This window comes from Eretmochelys imbricata, chromosome 6, assembly GCF_965152235.1.
Source record: "Eretmochelys imbricata isolate rEreImb1 chromosome 6, rEreImb1.hap1, whole genome shotgun sequence".
Classification (NCBI taxonomy): domain Eukaryota; kingdom Metazoa; phylum Chordata; order Testudines; family Cheloniidae; genus Eretmochelys; species Eretmochelys imbricata.
In genome coordinates this window covers 20,705,882-20,724,191 of record NC_135577.1, presented here as the reverse complement: position 1 = coordinate 20,724,191, position 18,310 = coordinate 20,705,882, and the positions used below count along the sequence as shown (strand labels likewise).

Sequence of the window (18,310 nt, the reverse complement as noted above, 5' to 3'; positions counted from 1 at the left end):
AGCCCAAGCCCATTTTTGCAGAACCCATTGAACCCAGGGGCTTTTTTTTTTTTCCCCAATAGGATGTAACCGATATGGGAAAATTATTTTCACTAATAACCTGTGAGCTTTTTCTGAGGGCAAAATGTGCATGTGCAAATTGTTATTGTTATTTTGCAGGATCCAATAGGGAACGTGTGTATTTGTAGGGTTTCAGTTCCCTCTGCTGGGGTTTGTCAAGGCATAGTCCGTTTACCAAAATATATGGGGAAATAATCAAATTCAACATTTGCAATCCATGGCTCATGCACTTTTAAACAAATAATTGAAATCATGTGTTTTTGTGTATTCATAAGCCAGAAAGGAACTTTTTGAAAGCCCCATCGTGAAAAACATACCACCTTCTGGAGAATGCGGGCATCGATCCCGCTACCTCTCGCATGCTAAGCGAGCGCTCTACCATTTGAGCTAATTCCCCACGCTGTGAGGGTTCTTCTCAGTCACTCACACATAAGCACCTTCCTCATCGCGCGACTTACTCTCGCCTCCCCCGTTCCTCGAGCGGCAAGCTGTTGTCAGGCAGTTTCGCTACCTCCCTTCTCCGCTGAGGGCACAGTTTCTTCCGTTGGCCAATGGGGAGGCGTGATGGGCGAGGCTAGTTTTGTGTTTGCGGCCCTCGGCTTCCATCCGCCTTCAATGTAACCCCATTGGTCGCACACCAGTCCGAGTCTTTTACCAACTGATTGGTCTAACCCGGTTTATTTTTAAACTGTACTCGCAGCTCTGATTGGGGAACTAACACGCCTGTCACTGTGACGTTAAGCTGTTGCTAAGGCGTGAAGGTGGGAAACTAGAAGGGCCCACCCGGACGCCCCGATTGGCCTTTGGGATCCCTTTCGGCCCGCCCTCAATCCCCGTTTAGTCCACTGGTGCTGTAGTTCACGTGTTATTGGCGGCTATGCTATTGTCCAATGGAAGTGGGCTCGGCGGGGACTGGGGCGTGTCAGGGAAGGGTGATTGGCAGGCGAGGAGGGGGAGCAAAGGAGAGCTCACAGGATCTGATATGTCCGCCATCTTGAAGTGTCGGTGATGGTGGCGAGCGCTCGTTTTCCCGTCTGAGCCGAGGCAGACCGGGACCCGTGACGGGGAGACGCGCTCGCCGAGGTAGGGAGGTGCGAGGGGCCACGGCCTGAGTCAACTACCGCTGGGGGGTTATTCCCCCTTCCTGACGCTCTGCCCCAATGCGCGGGCCCGGTGAGCGCTCTCCTCTCCCCCGCCCTGTGCAGGGGGCGGGGGGGGGGGCGCGTCTTCCTGTTCCCCGGAGTCTGCAGGCTGGTCTTCGAGGCCTCCTCCTGCGATTGGGGGCCGCTCCCCGCCCCTGTCCCCGGTTTGCGTTTGAGCTGGCTGGGGGTGGGGGTCGGCGGCCTTGTTTGCGGCCTGGCTGAGTTGTTTTGCTTCCTGGGGAGTAGGGCTGTGTCGACCCCCCCCATCTCCAAGCCCCAGGTCATCCCTTGCCCCCCTCTCCCCGTCAGCGAGTGTGGGGTGGCGGCTTCCCAGGGTTTTTTTTCCTCTGGGTCCCTCATACGTCCCGCTGGAGGGGCACTGACTGTATCCCCATATGGCGGCATGTGCGACCCCCCTCCCCACCTGCTTTCCAGCGATACTCAGCAGGAGGTACTGAATCACTAGGGACCCGGTGTTACTTTTACCGCCTGTTGCCTCTGTTAAAGGGATCCAGCTGTGTTCTCTCAGCTTGTCTTCTCACTACAGCTCTTCTCTCACATTACTAGTTAGAACTGGGCGTGTTAGTTTGAAGTGGGGTCTTTCTGCGAACACCTGAACAACCTTTGAGCTTTGTCTCGAGGAAGGTGTGGGATGGTCTGTCTACACAGAGTAGCCATCTCTCTGGGTCTGTCTGTCCCAAGCCTGCAGATGCATGTGTTTCCTGGCTGAGTTGCACAGGTCAGGTGTGGATTTCATCTCTGGGTCAGGGATGGCTAGATGTACAAGATAGATGTTGAAGTTGGGTATGAGGAGGTGTTACTCTGTTCCACTTAATGTAAATTATAATTATCTTATGTTGTTTGGGGTGTTACATAGGATTTTAATATCTGTTTTCGTTAGTACAAGTGGCAAGACTTTATTATTCAACCAGCAGAATCCCTGAGTAATAACTGTTTCTCAGTGGGCCCGAAAACATTCTTTTAAACCTCTCGAATAAGAAACGCTGATTTTGTATTGTCTTGGTTCTTAAAAATTGTTGGAAAACTAGATGAATTATCAAAGGGATGCTGTCAAGTTAAAGTGTTCTTTCTAAAAGCATCCAGCAAAAGCAGCACCACTACCAGGAAGCTTATACTCCTTAAATTGAAAGTTGGTTTCCTCTTTGCTGTTATGCTCCTCAGTTTGGACAACGAAAACAGACGAGTTATTGCTCTTGTTCACACTCAGTTTTGCTCTTTGTGTTCTAAATTAGTGCCTTAGTGGTTCATGTGCTCATTCTTAAAACCGTGGCAACATTTTGGCTAGTTCTAACTTAAAAAAAAAAAACCCTCAAAAAACCTTGGGTTTTTTGTTCTTTTACAAAAAGTGAATTTTAGGCTGTACTGAACATGGCAGTTTCCCTTTTAATTCTGATCTTTTCTTTAGTGTCTCAGAGTGCTTTCTAAGTAGAAAAGTGAATTGAAGCTCTAAGACTGTCCCATGATGTGCCTGGAGATCAGTATAGATGGGTATAAAATGTAAGAGCTAAACATTTTCAAAATACTTGATTCTTTGGTATTATGTTGGAACTGTTTGGGATGTGTAACCAGTGAAAGCTGTTATAGAACACTTAGATCTCTTCTGAGTAGAGGAAACATGTCTCTACTCTCGTAACTTACTAGTTACAGAAAAGTTTCTGGATGCTGTTAGCTTAAAAATCAGAGGTTAAAACCTTTAACCATGTTACTAATGTGTTGAATCTTGAATGGAAGGAGTTCTGATTATTCTTTACTATTTATGCTCTTTATTTACTTGTATTTTTATCAATGAAAAATTAGTTTCACTTTCAAATTCTCTGTTGTTTGAGTTGCAAACACTGCATGAGTGCCTGTTTCTACTGGAATGTTAAAGCTTGGGAAAGCTCTCTAGCTTTCTTTCCTAAAGGTATCAATTGGTTTTATTTTTCATAAAACATACTTTATAATGTCTGTGTATACATGATCATTGGCTGTACATAATTTATTTTCTACCAAATAAGATTTGGATTAGAGCTGCAGTTTTAAAACTGAAGGGAATCTTAAAATTGTTCATTGATGTCTAATTCTTTACTGGTAAGTACCAGATCCTTCAATACATAGTGCCCAGAATAACTTTACTGGGGCTCTTCTCAGGCACAGTAGGCCATCTGCATGTTACGCATTGTAGGATTGGGGTGTAAATCACAAAAGTGTCTTTAGAAATTTAAGGAATCTCTTTATACCAGTGATTTCTTTCCTGAATCTGTAAGGCTCCTTAACTTGTATGTTGGTTTTCTGTAAAAAAAAAAAAAAAAACAAAAAAAAAAAAACCAATAATTTGTGTATGAAATAACAGGGTGGATTTGATTTAAATCACTAGTCAGGAAGAGTCGATTTAATCATAGATTTCTACATAAAAGTGCATTCTTGTTGGTTGTTTATAACCTTAATACATATTCTTCACAACTCAGAGATAGATGTAGGTTTCATTTGTAGAAGCTACACACTATACATTTTAAATGTGATTTATTTTGTAAACTTTTCAGATTAGTTTTACAGCTATATCAGAAAATGAATGAATGAATGTTTGGTTATTTCATTTACCAAAGGTAAATGAATCAGATATTTATGAAGACCTTGGAAAGTGTGCTATCTCCAGTGCAACAGGTTAGTCATTAATATTTGGAGGATTTTCTTGCCATGCTGTATTAGGAAGAGAACATCACCAGACAGACATTCAAATTGTTTTATTTAACTAAAACAACAACGTTATGTATTCTGGATTTTTTTCTTCAACAGCAAACATATAATATTTTAACAAAACAAGCATATGAATTTTTGAATTTAGTTAACCATTCAAGTTTGTTTAAATCAAGTTTGTTTTTGTTAAAATTGTTTTTAACTGACATAGTTAAAAGAAGATTTAATTCTGGGTTTTTTTTTAAAAAAATTTCTATGTCATCCAGGTCAACATGAGAAACTTAAAATATTGGCTTCTGCAGCTAACTCAGTCATCTTCACCTTCATTTTCCGATTCATAATCTGGAAAAGAAAAACAAGCTTTTCTGCTTTTTTAGATCCCAAATGATTTCTCAATTTTGGAATGAATTAGTGCAAAGGAAGAAAATATTCTTTCTACACCTGCAGAAGAAGCTACTGCTATTTAAAAGTGAGATTTTACTTCAACAGTCTCTGAATCCAAGTGCTTAAGTGACTTCCACCAGTTCACTGGTATGACTTTCTTTAAAACATAATCAGCAAACACATTTCTTGAATAGTTCTTATTCCCAAACTGGGTCTGTCTTATGGCCAGCTGCCATTATAGGTTGTCCCTTCTAGTGAGAAAATGGTCTGGTAGATCTCAGATCAATGAAGGCTACCCTCAGAAAGACCTCAAGACTTCTGGAATATGCTGCTCAAACAGTTTCACTTTTGTTTCTACTGCCTGTCCCTCCCTTCTCACATTTATCTCCAGACTTCTTCTCCTTGTCCAGATCTATGCTGCCCCCAACTATCTTCTGTTCATTGAACTTCTTGAAACTTTGCACTTTTAGAGAGAGGTAAGGGATTGACCGTGTACACACATTTGCAGAGGGACAATAGGGTTGATTGAGATCTGTTGTTTCTCACGTCTCTCTCTCCATTTATTTATTTATTTATTAACTTTTTTGCTGTTAACAAGCATGTTACCTCTGGAAATACAAATCCACAGTTTGAGATCTGCAAAACTAAGCATCTCTGATGGTATCTTTTACAGTGAGCAATGAGTCTGATTGGGTAGATAGAAAGATTAACCTAAATAATCTATACGGAAGCCCCTGGAACTCCATAAGATTGGTTCCTTAATCCATGAATTATTGGAACTCATTTACAAAACTTTTATTAAACATTACATGAATATATTGTCTTATGCTATAGAATTATAATGTATAATCCCTATTCCATGATGAGATATCTTTGAGCTATAATGTATCTTAATTAAAGCTATCTTTAGATAGGGTTTTTTCCTCCAAAGACATTTTATCAAAAATATCTGATTTTAAATCAAAACAGATTTAAAAAAAAATCATGATTTTTATCTACCCTGTGAAATAATGACTCTTGTGCTATCGGGGTGGTTAAGGTCATTTTTGTCTGTAACACTACAGTGAAATTTTATTTCAGCTAAAAATGACATTGTAGAGTTTAGGTTACAGAGATCCTTAAACTACAGGAAAACACCCAGTTAAACTAAAACATGTGAGATCAGGAATTTGGGGAAAGAGCTTTTTAGTCTCAAATGCAAATGTATTTAGGAAGACTTGTTAGAACTGATCATGCATAGTGTACTATAATTTATGTGCAAAAGTTAGGTTTACACATAAATTAAGGCTAGCACATGTTATACTGTAATTTATGCTATCCTTCATAAATTCAGTGCAAGACAAATTGAACACTTGGCAGATCATTTTCTGAAGTGTAACTAGACATGTTAATCTTTTTTTTTTTTCTAATTTCACTCAAACAACATCTCAAAACACTGAAACCTGAGCAACTGAAAGAAGGGATTGTCCCTGTAGTCTAAGCATTTAAAATACTTTTGGTTTAACACTTCTGACTTTAATGACCAATGAGTGCTTTGGCAAGATGACTTCTTTGTTAAAGGTTCAACATCTTTGCCTCTTCAGTTGAGAGCTCACAATATACAATGAGTAACTGGCTCAAACTCAACCTATAAAACATATGATTAACATTTCAAAGTGGGAAATGCTTTGAAGAACTACCTGGGTCACTCTTTCCCGAATTGAATCTTTCCTCGAAGTGGTGAGGAGTGTTCGGGCCCTGTTTAACTCTGCAGTTAACCTAGAGTACTGGGTAGCATCAGTACTGAAAAATGTCATCTTCTAACTCCATCTTTCCAGGAAACTTTACCATTCTTCCCAGATGAGGATTGGGCCATATGCAGATTGAATCCACTCTGTATCTGGAAAGGAAGGTGGAGGCAATAGAAGCAGAAGTATGCAGGAGCCCATCGCTTTAATTGGATGGGCTTCCTTAATGCATCCCCTGTGACCTGTTTCCTTCACTTGCTACTAGCCTGCTTCTGATCTTTGAGGCCATCAGTAGGTCAGGATCCAGGTCCATCAGTAGTTCTACCTTCATCTGCAATTCCCCCCCCCCCCCCCCATTAGTGTGCTCCTCTGGAACAATGTGGTTTGCAAAACCTAGGATAAAGTGTATGAAAGCCGGAGATAAATAGTTCTTGAATGTTAGGCTGTGGAATGAGCTTTCAGCGGAGGCCAGACTTATCTAGTCAGAACACTTACCTAGTTAGACCACCGTAAGGGCATGATGGAAAGCTTTGTCAGAAGGGATGGTTTTGCCACAATAGCAAGATTGGTAGGGGAATGGAACAAAGGAAACCGCACTTATATCCCAAACAGAGCCTCCTTTAGCAAAGGATGGAGAAAACCGAAGACTCTTAAAATCACTCAGTAATCTTGCTTGGTATTCCTGTTATTTCTAATGTGAGAGAACCTTTCAGACCTCTCTACATCAGAAAGAACCTTAAAGTATACAAGCACAATTTTCCTAACCAGTCAGCCTCCCTGTTCCTCTTTTTAAATTGCCTTCCCATCTGTTCCTCAATCTTTCCCCTGCCTCTTCCTTTTGAATACAAAAACTTATGCAGTGAGTGCTGTCTAAATTGTGCTGTTGCACATTAGCGATGCCAGAGAGAGGTTTACTCAATGGAAGGGAGTTACAGTAAAAGCTGTTATCTGACACTTAACCAACCAGAAAGCTCTATAAACCGGTATTTCTGATCTTCAATAGGGTTGCCAGATGTCCAGTTTTTGACTGGAATGCCTGGTCAAAAAGGGACCCTGGTGGCTCCGGTCAGCACTGCTGACCAGGCCATTAAAAGTCTGGTTGTCATGGGACTGGCAGGCTCCCTACCTGGCTCTGCGTGGCTCCCCAAAAGTGGTGATATATCCTTGCTGCTCCTCTGCAGAGGAACGGCCATGGGGCTCCATGCACTGCCCCTGCCCCAAACGCTGGCTCTGCAACCAACGTTGGCTGGGAACTGTGCCCAATGGGAGCTGTGGGCGGAGACAGCGCATAGAGATGCCTGGCAGCGCTTCCGCCTAGGAGCAGCAGGGATATGTCACCGTTTATGGGGAGCCACCCGAGGTGAGCGCCCCCTGGATCTAGCACCCCAAACCCTGCCCATCCCAGAGTCTCCTACTGCACCCAAACTTCCTCCCAGAGCCCAGGTACCACACCTCTTCCTGCGTCACAGCCCCAAGTCCCCTCCTGCACCCAAACTACCTCTCTTTAAGTTAACCATAATTTTTGACTTACCGGCACCATCCATTTCCCCCAATACATTGGATAACAAAGCTTTTACTGTATTTGGGAATATGAGGTTGAAAAAGACCGAGAGATGGAACTGGACAGAACTAAGGAGGTGCAGTGCAATCTGTTGGCAAAATGGCAGTGCTATTTTGAGGTATCAAAATGCAGACCGGTTAGTACCAAGGAGACTGAAATTCTTCATCTCAGTGCAGTTCAGCACTAGAAAACTATTGTTAAACAGTTATTAAGGCGAGAGAGAGAATCCTCATTGATTAAATTATAATTTCTCTAGACTTTTAGAGTTTAAAAATGCAAATTCGCAAAATGACCGTAAAGGAGTATATGGTCATAATCTACAGAAACTTGAAGTGTGTTAGCACTAAAGAATGAGAAGACTTATTAAGAGGTACAAGGGGGAATATAACAGACTGAGATGGAATTGAGTAATGAAAATATATCCTAATGGGAGGAAGAATTTGCTAATAGGGATTAGTCTCCAAAGAAAGTATTGGAAATGCTGTTGCTTGAGTGACTTAAAAATTAGACTTGGCAAAGCTCTTGAACATTATCTAAAACCATCCTTTATTAGCAGGAAGATGCAATAGGTGACCTAATGACCTTTCATTTGTCATTATTCTGATTTTATGGACAGTGGTACTCTGCATGACCACAGTGCAGTGATGTTTATTGTGACTGCTGTAAGTTTCTTTTGTTGTGATCAAGAACATTCTGAAATCTCTTTTGAAGAGCAAGCAATTATTGAGTTTGGGGTAGTAAAAGTGATGATAGTAAGAACCAGTTGGCTGTCTGCTGTGGAAAAACGTATTGGGGTGAAGGACTGGACTTCTGTAACACTCTCCCAGTTTGTTTAATAAAGGTAAGTATCCTGAGGCGGTCTCGTCGAACCTGGCTGTCTAGTCTCATATCAGAATATAGCAATTTGTGTGCTGTTCGGCTTCAGAACCTTTAACTTTTCCTACGTTTGTTCTTTTTGAGTTACTAACTCTGTATGTTCAGAGGAGTCTCTAGATCCATCCTTCCCCCTTTTTGTAGGGTACTAATACAGTATCCAATCTCTGGCCTTCACATACTGCTTTTTCAGCCATATGTAAAACATCCATGAGGTAACAAAACTCCGGAGCTATGAAAGAGTAAGATTCCTTTGCATTCAGTTGAATTTCCTGCAGAGAGTTTGGAGTAAATGTTCATTATTCCTAAGAAGTTGAAATATACAGATGGATACTTTGCAACTTATGAATTAGTACTAGATCTGCTCTTCCATTTTTGAACACCTTGGAATCGACCTGGAGCTTTTAAAGTTTTGTTAGTCCTTATGAAATTTGATTGTGTTGCAATGTAAATATCTTCAAAATGAAGGGCCTGTTTTTTTGCTTTAAATATATTAGGTGAGTAGATTTTTAAATCAAAAATTTAAGTCTTTTTTCATTTGTGGCTTAATCAGCAACCAGGAAACATAGATTTAAATTTATTTTAATCTCATTTTGCAGAAGGACTTTAGTTATTTTCCTTGATTGGTAACCATTAAAACTTGTTGATTTGCATCCAAATAAAGCCTTTACTGTTAACTTGGTACTTTGTTAACCAGGAGGATACACTTTATACACATTTATTTAAGCAGTTCTATATAGCTCAACATAGATTTATTCAGATTCTTAATCTTCACTTTGTTAGCACATGGTGAAATACACACTTCTTATTTGCTGCATTTTTAACTTGTCAAGCTGCATTTGGATGGAAACTGAAATTCAATTGAAAATGCCCAAACAACATGTTAAAAGTTTTAGTTAAATAAAACTAGCTTAATTTTACATATTCTTATGTATCCAGCATATTTAACTGACTTATTTAATAAAAGTATTATCTGTAGTTAGTGCATTGAACTGATTATTTCTAGTAACTGTGTCCTTCAAGATTTTAGAATTAGTAGACTTTGTCCTCTGTCACCATTTCTTATTCATAGATTGGAAGATGAAAGTGTTCCTGCATTTTCAACTTCTAGTTGGTTTCTCAACTTAGAATGAACTAGTCACTGAACTGAATTAGTTGAATAAACAAATGAAGAATATATTCTCTCTGTACCTGCAGAAGATGTTACTGCTGTGAAAAGTTGGATTAGCACTTCAACAAACTCTGGTTCCAAGTGCTTAGTCAATGACTTCCATTGGTTCAATGGCTTGGCTTTCTTTACTATTTAAGCAGTAAACATGTACTGTTTTAATTTAATTTTAATTTTTAATTTAATTTTAATAGGTTATAGTAATCTCATGCCTTAATATAGATTGTAGTAATTTCGTATTTAGGTTGATTTAAATTAAATGTTCTTAAAAATAATTTAATTTTTTTTATCCACCCTGAAATAAGTATGTTGCACACATTTTTTAAATCTTATAGCAATACCTCTCTCCCACCTACGGAAAAATGAGTCACATTGCTCCCTATGACTCTACATAAGGGGGGGAGGAAATACAGTACCTTCCAATCCCAAGTAAATAATGAATGTTACACATCTGAAAATACTGTGCCCTAGTTAATCTTGAGTCACTGTACTAGTATCAGTTGTACTAGTACAAATGTTGTTATACTAGTATATGACAATTATGTAAAAATAGCACAACTTCGTCATGCGTGTTGTCCCAGTATAAAAGTTCTTATACCACTATAGTTTTCCCATTAGGGAAGAGGAATAAGCTATACCAGTATCAAAGCATCTTTATAGTGGTATAACCGGGTCCACACTGGGGGCTGTACTGATACAACTCTTTTAGTTAGGGGGGTGCTTTTTTTAACCAAAATATTTATACCGGTACCAAAACTGTATGTGGCAAGGCCTTAGTTAAATGGCTGCATTGCAGTTTTAAATCTTATAGTCTAAGAAGGATCTCTTTAATATTCTTATGTACTTCTTGGCTTTATTAGGTCTCTCACTGCTGTAATGCTTTAAAATTTAATTGTCCAGTTAACTTGAAATCTTTAATGTCTTGTATTAATGGCTTGACAAACTTATTGGATATCTACACACCTTCAGAAGCAAATGCCTCAGGAAAATAGTAAGTATTTAATGGAAAGAGTGTATAACAAATGCCAAGATTCGTCAGTGTTCAACTCCTTATCTCCAAGGTTATCAGGAAACATGGACATATCTGGGACATGTTAAAATAGAGCCAGACCAACTTCTATGACAGGCATCCCATTGGGTAGCTGTAAAAATATGTCAAAGAAGCTGACCAAAAGAATCCCTTCATTGACCAAAACTTAAAGGGAAAACTCATGGAGCTTAACATCGAGGATGTGCAAAGAGCAGCCTAGGATAGATAGGCGTGGCACAGATGTGTTTGTGCCCTAAGAAACACTAGATAGCTTGGGAAGGATTCAGATTAGATTACATTTCTAACCCAGGAGCAGAGACTAGATGCCTAATTCTGGGACATCCATCTAGGTGAGAAGACTGCATGCCGCCTCCAGCTGCTAGAAGTGTCTGCAGGCATGCATGCACGTGTGCTGGGCTTCTCACTGTGGTGCTATGCCTGTACTCTACAGAGGAGCGCCTGTCTTTCAGGTTACTTTAGTTAGTGCATGTCTGAAATTGGAGTCCTGTCACTTTTTGCAAAGTGACAAATCTATTCTTTCCTTCTGCAGCTGCTTTTTTGTACCATCCTCTCTTGAAGTTCCTTCCTGGCTGCTGGGAGCAGAGCTCCCTTTACTTCCTGTAATCTTTCTCCAACAAATGACTTAATTATCAGTGTCTATCCCTGCTTCCTGTGGGCAGCAGAAATCCTACTAACTGATTCTAGGTAGTCTCACTCTACAATCAGTTTCATTCCTGCTGTCAGCCATAGCAAGAAGTAGCATTACCGTCCTTCACCATGTGTAGAGTGTGGAGTGTTATGGGGACCTGGTTTTGGTTGGTGCCTCGGGGAGCTGCTACATTAAATAAGAACTGTCTAGTAAGCTAACTGCTGGTGGTCGAGATTTGTCTGCTTCTGAGTAAAAGAAGGTGGTCAAGAAACTTGGCATGAGAACAGATGCAAATGCATATATTTCCTGAACCATGGTATAAAACTACTTTAAGCTGTACTTTTGCTTGGCTCAGCCTAAACCATGTACTTAATTGTTTCCTTTGTAACTATTGTATTTCAAGGTGGGAAACAGAGGAAGAACGGAAGAAGCAAAACCAAAATGTAGCTGAGGATTGAGGAGTACTATAAAGCTACTGCCTTTCTGGGAGAGCTGCATTAACTGATTTGGCTCTACCATTTTAGTAGGATCATGGCAATAATAGTAATATTTAGCACTTAGGTTTTCTTCAGGGTCTCTCAAATGTCAACTAATTAAAACTTTACAGCTTCCCCTGCCATCTGGAGCCCTTCCTGTCTCCTTACATGTGCTATTCTGAGAATCCTTTAAATGAGGAAGGCAGTTTATCCCAGACTGTAAAAGCTACATTGTTGCAAGTATAGTGCTCTGATTGTCCTTGCGGGAACAGGACACAATTCTAGAGTCCTTATTTATATTCCTACATCTCCTTGTCTTGTAACATCAGTGCCATACAATCAGGGATAGAATTTGCAGTTTTACTCTGTCCATATAAACATTTGATAACTGTTATTTCTCAGAGGCTGTGGCGGGTGCAGTTGTGCTGCCACTTCAGACAGCTTGGTTCTGAGCTGCCTAATACTCTCTTAGAGGGCATAAATGCTATTTTTTTTTCTTCTCCATTATACTCCAGACTGTAATAATCTCCTTTTGTAGTGACAAGTTTCAGTTCCTTGTTTTGAAGAGAAGGTGATTCCCCTCACTTCCTATTATTGGCTGGGAGAGAGTTAACATTTTACTAATCTACAAAGCAAATTGTCGTCTTCCCCATCTAAAGTTTTTCTTTATATTGTCTGCTGTGGATTATGCCAATGATTAGTGAAATGCAGTCATCCTTTGGGATAGAAAATGCCTTTGTTTACCACTACCAGGAATACTCAGAGGTAAAAATCCTTCCTTCTCTTCCCTGCCCCACAGTTTGGGGGGTCATGATAGATAATCAACTGAACATGAGCTCCCAGTACTACACTGTGACCAGAAGGACTAATGTGATCCAAATCCATAAATGGGGATCTCAAATAGGAGTAGAGGTTATTTTACCTTTGTATTTGGCACTGGGCGACTGCTGCTGGAATACTTCATCCAGTTCTAATGTTCACAGTTCCAGAAGGATGTTGATTAATTGTAGGGGTTTAGAGAAGAGTCATGAAAATGATTAAAGGATTAGAGAACTTGTCCATAGTGATAGGTGGAAGGAACTCAATTTACTTACTTTAACAGAGACAAAGTTTAGGGGTGACTAAATCACAGTCTGTAAGTACTCGCATGGGGAACAATCAAAGGAACTCAAGTGGTCATCTAGTCCAGTCCTCCGCACTCATGGCGGGCCTAACTATTATCTAGACCATCCCTGAGAGGTATTTGTCTAACCTGCTCTTAAAGATCTCCAATGATGGAGATCCCACAACCTCCCTAGGCAATTTATTTCAGGGAGATTGTGGAATGTCCCCTCTTGGTCTTTTCTTCTCCAGACTAAACAAACCCAATTTTTTCAGTCTTCCCTCATAGGTCATGTTTGCTAGACCTTTAATCATTTTTGTTGCTCTGCTCTGGACTTTCTCCACTTTGTCCACATCTTTCCTGAAATGTGACCTGAACTGGACACCATAGTCTAGCTGAGGCTGTATCTGCATGTACTAGAACAGAAGAATTGCTGCTTGTCTTGCTGCTTGTGTCTTGTGAACCACTGATAACTCGTCTCTGGGAACAGTTTTCCAACCAGTTAGGCACCTGCCTTATAGGAGCTCCATCTAGGTTGTATTTCCCTAGTTTTGTTTATGAAGTTGAGACAGTATCAAAAGCCTTACTAAAGTCAAGCTATACCACATCTACCACTTCCTCCGTATCCACAAAGCTTGTTATCCTGTTAAAGCTTTTAGATTGGTTTGACACATCCATGCTGACTCTTACTTATCACCTTATTATATTCTAGATGTTTTCAAATTGATTGCTTAATTATTTACTCCATTATTTTTCCAGATACTGAAGTTAAGCTGACTCATCTGTAATTCCCCAGGTTGTCCTTATTTCCCTTTTTATAGATTGGCACTATATTTTTTTCCCTGTTCCAGTCCTTTGGAATGTCTCTGGTCTTCCATGACTTTTCAAAGATAATCGCTAATGGCTCAGATATCTCCTCAGTTGACTCCTTGAATATTCTAGAATGCATTTAATCAGGCCCTGGTGACTTGAAGCCATCTAACTTGTCTAAGTAATTTTTAACTCATTCTTTCCCTATTTTAGCCTCTGATCCTAATTCATTTTCATTGGCGTTCACTGTGTTAGACTTTCAGTTGGCTACTAACCTCTTTGGTGAAAACTGAAACAAAGTCATTTAGCACTTCTACCATTTTTCCCATTTTCTGTTCTCTCTTCACTCCCCGCCCTTGAGTAACAGGATCACCCTGGCCTTGGTCTTCCTTTTGCTTCAATGTGTCTATGGAATGTTTTTTTTTGTTACTCTTTCTCTCTAGCTAGTTTTGTATTGTTTTGTGCCTTGGCCTTTCTCATTTTGACTAGTTTGTTTATATTCATCCTTTGTAATTTGACCTAGTTTCTGCTTTTTGTAGGACTTTTTTTTGAGTTTCAAATCATGTAAGATCTTCTGGTTAAGTCAGGATGGCCTCTTGCCATACTTCCTATCTTTCCTATGAAGTGGGATAGTTTTCTCGTGTGCCCTTAATACCGTCTCTCTGAAAAACTGCCAACTCTTGAACTGTTTTTCCCCTTACATTAGCTTCCCATGGGATCTTACCTACAAACTTATATATGATGATTGGCTCTTCAGTCTAGCAGAGAAGAGTATAACACAATGCAGTGGCTGGAAGTTGAAGTTAGACAAATTCACACTGGAAACAGAGTGTAAACTTTTAACAGTGAGAGTAATTAACCACTGGAGCAATTTACCAAGAGCTGAAGTGGATTCTCAATGACTGGCCTCTTTTTTTTTTTTTTAAATGTCCTCTAATTCCAACAGGAAACTATTCCAGGGAAGTTCTGCATCCTGCTTTGTACAGGAAGTCACACTAGATGATCACAACCGTCCCTTCTGGCCTTGGAGTCTATGAAGTCTTTTCAGGGAGAAATTTGCCACAGCTAGTTATGGGATCTGTACTATCAATGTCTGCATAACTTGAGTTTAAAAGCAAACAACTCCATAGTTTTCAGGGTTATAAAGATAATGTTCAAATATAACCAATGTGGTCTTAGACCTGGGTCACTTCAGACAGCTCCTGTGTTTTTGACAGCTCACGGTTTCACACCGCTGCTTAAAAAAAGCTAACAAGACTGATCAATTTTATTGCTGCTATTTAAAGCAGTTGACAAAAAGCAAAAATCAAGACTATGATCACTTTTGTGCTGCTGGTCTGGGAAAACTGAACAGCAGCAAAAGTGAGCATTTTACGGAGGCAAGTTGTACTCTACAGAGATTTGCCAGCATAGCTATCTTGGTCAGGATTGTGGAAGATCACACCACTAACTGATATAATAATGCCAATGAAATCCCCTGTGTAGATGCAGCTCAGACTGGCAAGAATCCTTTTGAGAGTAGAGCTTATAAGGTTTGTGGAGGTGGCTAACTATGCCAACAAAAATTCCTTTTGCTGTAGCTGCATTAGGGGGCTTTGCTGGCATAGCTATTCTGGCAAAGACTTGAGTATATGCTAGCCCTGGTGGATAAAAGAGCAAAAGTGCTGGGGGAATAGTAGAAGAGAGAAGAAGAGATACAAAGTTTCCTCTTCCTGCAGCTGTAGGAAGAGTTTCAAACCTTTAAGCCTAAGTCTGATACAAAAGAGTGAACTCCTGAACAAATTCTAAGAACAAACTTTTGGTAGAAATCCTAGTAACCTGCCCCATTGTTGGCAGCTTGTGACAGTGGAGCTCTGGGCCCATTCAGTAGCCTCTGGCTATTGGCTCTTGCTGGGACCAGTCTCTGTTTTGGTTCTATTTATGGGTTTCTAGATGTCTGGTAAATTTTGTAAATAGGGCTTGTCTAGGCTACCATTTAAGTCAGTGTAACTTACGTCACTCAAGGGTGTGAAAATCCACTCCTCTGAGCAACGTGACTTAAAGCAGTGCCCATATGGCACTATTTCGGCGTGAGACACTCTCCCTCCAACATAGCTTCTGCCTCTCGTTTAAGTGTAGTAATTATGCTGATGGGAGAGTGCTGTCCTGTTAGCATAGTGCGTCTTCACCAGATGCACTACAACGGTGCAGCTGTGCTGAAGTGGCATGATAGTGTAGACTTGCCCATAGTATATGGTTAACCCAATCTCTAATGGCTCTAACTACAGTTAGTGGTTTGGCAACCTTACTAGATACCTATGAGCCATACATTTTTTAAAAGGAATGTAAATGGTGTGGTGGAAGAGTACTTACTATTTCTCTAAACTTCTCAGGGGAATCAATTCTGTGAAGGCTACCAGTAGCAGAAGTCAAAACTATCTGCCTAGAAAGCATTTGCTTTTTAAGACAGTTGACTCACAAGGCCCATCACTTGAAATTGATAAAACAATTCAGAGTTCTAAACAGGCTTCTCAAGATACAGCACAGGTTTTCCTTTAAAGCTGCAACCCTCTTCCAAATCCTGGACTAGTCAGATGGCTTGGTATCACACTCGTACTTCCAAGTGACTATTCCTCTGGCTTTTGGGATGGTAGTAATCTCATGTTGCTTCAGTAATGAACACGTGACCTAGGAGTAACACCTCCTGTTTCTGCAGGCCGTTCAGTCCTGTTTCCAATGACTGGAGAAAGCTGGCAACCAATAAGGTGGAAACAGGAGGAAAGACTGTAGAAAGGAAAACTTAGTGGGGAGGGGTATAAGATAGGGCTTTCTAACCCTTTCTTGATGAGGCCTGTGAGGAGGAGTAGGTCACTGGGACTAGTCAAGGTGAATCTTCCTGAGGCTTTTTGGAGGACATGATGGCCCTAATTTAAGAAGAGAAACTCCTAGGTTCTGTCTTGTGAATGGCTTATATTCACTGAGCCTATATGAAAATTGTTGCCCCAATGATTCCTTCAGAATGGTTTTCCTCTGGAAACTATTTTTGTATACATAGGGATGTAAGTGCATACTATTTGTAAGCAAGTGGAATTTTTTGTGAACCAAGGTGTAACTTCAGTATAAAGATATAGAATGTTTAAGCAATGACAGATCCATTTTACTGTAACATCCAAACTAAAATACTTCAGGATTTGTGAGCAAAATTCACCATCTGTAGCAGGATATTCAGTACATCTTACCATCTGTCGTGCTATAATCTTAAACTGTAGCACACAAACACTATTTGTTAGAGGAACAGAAGGGAATGAGGATCCTTTTAAATGAAACTACAAACAGGCCTTTTCAAGAGATCACTAATTTCACTTGTGGAATAGTACCTTAGACTATTTTTTTGTATATTCATGGAACCTGTTTTCTCTTCTGGAGATGGTAGGCGTTATTTAGTAACATGCTTATTTTGGATTGGGTCTCAAGTATAGCTTTGTGTGGGTTGTAATGTTCATATTGATTCAGACTGCTGTAAGAAGTCTCTTTATATCAGGTAGTCAGCAGATTATCAGACCTCCTGGGGGATGCTGTGCTGTCTTAAATATCTGTTAATTGCATATATAGATTTGTATCCCAAAAAGGGGTGTGTGCTTGACCTTAGAGATGTGATCAGACTGTTTCCACCTAGGGAAATGCTTTCTAATACCCTAACAGTACTGTCGCCCATCATTGTTCTGGAGACCCCACATACAGGCTTGTGAAACTGTACCTCTGATATCACAGAACTTTAGTAAAAGGTTTAATTACCCTCTCAGCAGGTATAAAATGGTGGTAGAAATCCTACTAGAGAAGTCTACAGACTTGTTTGGATTCCAGTGTTGTCAGTGCTGTACGCATTACTGTGGCTTCCTGCGCTCTTCACAATCTTTGTGAAGCCAAAGATGCGCCATTTCCCTCTGAATGGACCTGTGACAGTGATAGACTGTTGAACCAGTACACTAAGCTGAAAGGTGCACCTACCACAGCTAGAGCTGGATGTACCTGGGCAACAAAAGTCAGGGATGCTTTGTGCTCCCACAATATGGACTTGCATAGGCCAATAGAAGAACAGTACCTTTATGAATGTGCTTGTGGTAGGAAGGGGTTGACTGCCGTATACTGTACTTATGGATGACCTGACTTATCAAGTGGGGGAGGGAGTTGAATCACAGTATAGATAGCTGCATCAATCCATACATTCCTTAAAGCAAACTGTATTGAGAAAGTGTTTGCATACAAATTTCCACTTGTCCCTGATCCCTTGTTACCTTCATTTGAAATACTTTGTATGATGTGATGTAGTGATAAAGCTTTTTATTTTAAAAAGGTTTATAACCAACAAACACTTTAACCGGTTGCCAGGCAGGCCAGCTGCCATTACCACACCAAAACATCAGTAACAAACAACTTTTTTTTTAAAAAAAGAACAAAGTGCAGGAATAAACACATGGTTTCACTGTTTGAACAAGACAGAAGCCATTTACTGTTGCATGTCCCTGGCCATTCTCCCTTTCGTCTTTTCCTTTGCTGTGCCCTTGGCACCAGGGGTTGGGGGGTAGAGATGTCCACAGGGGAGGGGGGTCGGTATGGAGGACTGCAAGGGGCACAGTTGCCTTGCCCAGCTG

The 18,310-nt window shown here is 40.4% G+C and overlaps 1 protein-coding gene and 1 non-coding gene across 3 annotated transcripts in view; one reads left to right on the top strand and one right to left on the bottom strand.

Moving 5' to 3' along the window:
• Window positions 1-384: 384 nt before the first annotated feature.
• TRNAA-AGC (transfer RNA alanine (anticodon AGC)) lies at window positions 385-457 on the bottom strand. Its single transcript has one exon. It is a non-coding gene; the product is annotated as a tRNA-Ala (tRNA).
• Window positions 458-1,016: 559 nt separating this feature from the next.
• PPP6R3 (protein phosphatase 6 regulatory subunit 3) overlaps window positions 1,017-18,310 on the top strand; it is a 137,907-nt gene continuing 120,613 nt past the window's right edge. The window contains exon 1 of one of the 2 annotated variants that reach the window (XM_077818180.1): window positions 1,017-1,143. The gene's annotated coding sequence lies outside the window, so the exon portion shown is untranslated. The remainder of the gene's footprint in view (window positions 1,144-18,310) is intronic. The other variant, XM_077818182.1, reaches the window with a different exon arrangement.